The sequence below is a fragment of the Beta vulgaris genome, chromosome 2 (assembly GCF_026745355.1).
Source record: "Beta vulgaris subsp. vulgaris cultivar EL10 chromosome 2, EL10.2, whole genome shotgun sequence".
Taxonomy (NCBI): domain Eukaryota; kingdom Viridiplantae; phylum Streptophyta; class Magnoliopsida; order Caryophyllales; family Amaranthaceae; genus Beta; species Beta vulgaris.
In genome coordinates, this window is record NC_079203.1 from 23865801 (window position 1) to 23870256 (window position 4456).

General features: G+C 31.0%; 1 long non-coding RNA gene across 1 annotated transcript; it reads right to left on the reverse strand.

Annotated features, from left to right (window-relative positions):
* Positions 1 to 1838: 1838 nt before the first annotated feature.
* On the reverse strand, positions 1839 to 4230 carry LOC130590589 (uncharacterized). The gene is made up of 2 exons (XR_008968437.1): positions 4120 to 4230; positions 1839 to 2146 (listed from the first exon to the last, which is right to left on the reverse strand). It is a non-coding gene; the product is annotated as an uncharacterized LOC130590589 (long non-coding RNA).
* Positions 4231 to 4456: the final 226 nt, after the last annotated feature.

A 4456-nucleotide genomic window follows, 5' to 3' on the forward strand; every position in this document is an offset into this window, starting at 1 on the left:
GAATAATGATGAATTGATTTGATTTTGATTTGTAATAAAGTAGGATCAAGGGTAATTTTTTTATGATATTCATTGTGAGACCTTCATGAGTTATGTGAAGCTGATTAAATTTTGAGGAGAAAACAAATGTATTTTACAAACAAAAGAAAAAGTTGTTTGAATATTTTATTTTCGAGTAAAGCTTACGAAAGGTTTTATAAAGTTCTTTTGTTCTCACTATATTATAGCATTTTGATAATATATTAGTATTTGCTCAAATAGTTTTCCTACAAAACTTGTCTTTAGTATCAGTATGTAATTCTTTATTATTTCAAGAATTTGGAAAATTTTCCTACTTAAATCGTATAAAGTTTTTAGTTTGTCATAAACTACCTTTTGTACTTATTCAAATACATTCTTTATTATGTTAATCTATTATTGAAGGCAATTATTTATATTATTAATACCTTGAAATAGAGGTTAATTTTTTAAAAAGTGTTATTATCTCTCTAGTTGCTTTATTATTACATTTCCAGCAACGATTCTTATATTGTTTGCATTACAAAGTTGGTAAATAATTTTAAGTAAGTTTTAAGCCTTAGCGAGTTACGGGGCGTAACTCCTTTTAAGGGGGTAGAATGCGATAGATTTCGCGCTTTTAACTTAAAACGCTATTTTTGACCTATTTTGACTTATTTTATGAGTTATTAATGAGCAACTTACTTTAATAGAAATTTTTGGTATATATGTGAATTACATGCTTTATTTCTTACTTGCTTTTCAAGTTTCGAGGACGAAACTTCTTTTAAGGGGGTATCTTGTAATACTCCGTTTTTTAGTAAGTTATTATTATATATTTTAAAAAGTTTTATTTATTAAAAGGTTATTATTTAATCATAAAGGTTTTAAAGGCTTTTATGAATATTTATGGGGTTTTCAAATAAATTCTAGCCCAAAAAAAATATTGGGCCTAAGTTTACAGATTATAATCCAAGTAGTTACTTTAGTCGTTGAAAATATTTCTTAACAGAAACTCATAAAAGATTTTTTTTTTCAAAAAGGAAATTTTTTTTTAAAGAAATTTCAAAAAAAAAGATTTATAAAAAGAAAAAGAAAAAAGATTCTGCGGCATCATCTCATGCAACTATGTTTCACGAAGTTTTGGTTACTTTTTGTTTTTTTTCTCATCTTTGAGTTATCTTTTAGTTATTTTACCTTCTATAATTATGTGTTATGGGACAATTTATATCTTTTCCTAATCTTAGTTGGATAATCATAAATTTTAGCTATATCCTAACTAGATTAGTTTATCTTTTTTTCTAAATTCATGTTTTAGTTTCCTAGTCCTATTCCTATTCTATCTATCCAACTAGTATAAATAGGGGTCTCCATCCATCATATTCTTTACACCAAATTTGAGAAATAAATCTTTTTTCTCAAGTTTGAACTCTTTCTCCCTCTTAGCCTACCTTTCTCTTCCTCCCTAGTAGTTATTAATTTTCAAGGTGCGTGTATTTGTAGATCTTTAATAATTCTTTTGCAAGCGTAGTATCATGTTTTTAGGAAAATATTTTCGATTGAAATACATGTTTTTATGAGTTTTATTACGAACTGCATCTGTTTTATATGAACATGGTTGAATATTTACAAATTTTATTTATAAAATTTGAATTATGTCTTTCGTTTAATATATATAAAAAGTTTGATCTTTGAATTCATATTCAAATATTTTAGAAGGAGTTTTATTTTTTGATTCATGTTTAAATATTTAAAAAGGAGTGTTTTTGAACTATTATTATTTTTCAAAGGTTAACTGTAACAGCCCGTTTTCCCGAGCTGCTAGGTAAACACACTTAAGATTCACTAATCACAATTAATGCTTAATAAGCCTCGAATAAAATATTTACTCGCAGCGAAAACATAACCTAGAAAACGATCTTGGACCTGTGGGTCATTGGCCCACAAAACAAAATCCTTTATATAAGACTTGAATTACACCGATATCTCGACTAATATTCCCAAATATTGTATAAAACGAAATATAAATATCTAATCTCAAATACACTATCTAGATACAAACTCAATCCATAAGCTACGACGACATCTTTATCTTGCTTCACTTCAGAATCCTGAGCTCACAACACCAAACCTGCAACAATATTTCACTCTGCCACCCACCAAGTGACAGGCCACAGAAATGACAACACTATTAGCAAAGCTGAGTACACACTGTGTAATAGAAAATACAAGTTTAGGTGTATTTTGAAAACTAACACATAGTTATAATAACAGATAATCACATTTAACTTAGTTACTATGGTTTCACAAAATCAATTGTTTGGCATGAACGCGAGTGGAGAGGGGTACCACGCAGTACCAGCTGTCTCCAAACTATTGAGGGTCGTCACCCAGCCTTTTATTGTTATGCTTGCAAGACTTACCCGGACATGTCCTATAACGCTAGGAGTTCGCCCTTCCTGGAAGGCAACAGCTAGGGACTCTACCCGCCCTAACTCGGGGTGCCTATTCATGCCTCACTTTCATATTTATAAAATAAGATATTTAATGGTTTATACTGTAAACCTCAATACTCATAACATAACACCATATTCGACCTTATCTGGTCTTAACTCATATCCGAATCATTTCCTCATTATCATACCGAATCATATTTTGAGAAATATAGTATTTTCGAACAATTCCACTAATTGAACAAAAGGATACTTTTATAACAATCCAATAACAATTCACAACTAACTCATAGAGATGCATCCATAATCAAGATCATAACTATGAACGATATATAACCTCAAATTAATATAACGCCCAGGGAGCATTTACATATATTTTGCTGAACCTAAAAGTTATCTCAACTCTATAACAATTATACAAAACCTCCAATCATCATAAATTGATTTCCCATATCATCTTCAATTCTATGCGTCTACATAGCCATCCTCCAACAACCACCTCGTAGTAACATCAATAATCAATAACCAAACTTAACTATTCTAATTATCTTCTTCTAACGCAACCATTATGCTAATCAAACTGAATCCCGTAAATAGAAATTAACGAAGTCATTCCATAACTCATAACTCGACTTCATACATATCAACTCCAACTACAATAATTATAACAGTCTCCCAATTCTAAGATTATGACTTCCCTGCATCATCAACAACGACTATCCAATAAGAACGATACAACAACAACATAATAACAACAACACATACAACAATAATACCACCTCCACCACCAACAATAACTCCAACACCAATAACACAACATTAAGCACAATAACAGAACAACACAACCACAATACATCAGCACAACCAACAACAGAAACCACCACCTACTATGCTCATAACAAACCTAAGTAAATCATATTCCCAAATTTATCACTCCAACTTCTTGAATCATAATAACAAGATGAACCATATTGTTCTACTGAATACTTTGGATATATATACTTAAACTATAAACCACATGATACTAGTCTGGACACATCATCGTAACCTTTTTAATCATATCCAAACTAATTCATCTTCCAAACTAGTAAACTATTTAACTATAACCCACCACAACATCACCACAACAACAGAACAACATAATAAATTCACCACAACCATCACAACTACTCCACAATAGCCACCACAACTACAACAACAACCATAACAACGGCAAAACAACAACAATAGGCAACAACTTCACAGCAACTCTACCACAACCACAATGACAGAACTACAATAACCCAACAACACTACTACAACAGAACAACAACAACAATAGCAACTCCACAACAACTTCACCACAACCACCACAACAACTCCACAACAACTCCACAACAACAATAACATAACAACTCCACCTCAATCATCACAATTACTCCACAAGTCCATGTACTAAACACATTCCATTAAGAAACATAATCGTATTACTTAGTGTATAAGTGTTGTTTAGGTAAAATAAAACATCTCTAATGAACCTTAGCATGATATATCCATGTTACATACACAATATACACATAATAAAATACACATCATAAGTAAATTCATTTCATAAGCATGCTTTACACTAGAAAGAAACAATCACCTAAGGTATGGAAATCTCTAGGGTAAAACCAAACTAAGTGTGTACCTTAACTAAGGATGCTTAAAGCCACGAAATTCCTTAATCCACTTGGTTAACTACTCCTACAGCTTCCCCTGAATGTATAAAATGCTAAAGATTAGTTTCAACAAGCTTATAGATTGAAAAACTAAGCTTAAATACAAGAGGTGTAAACTGTTGAACTTACAGCAACTTATGTGATCTTTGAGCAAGGTTTTCTATATGAGTTTAAGGTCTAAAGGTTGGAACAAAAAGCTTGAACTACTTTGTATGGATGTCTAGAAGAGTTCTATGTAAAGAAAAGTGGGTTTCCAAGAGGAAGAAATAAGAGAAAGAGATGAAAACCCAGAACAGCTTTTATAGC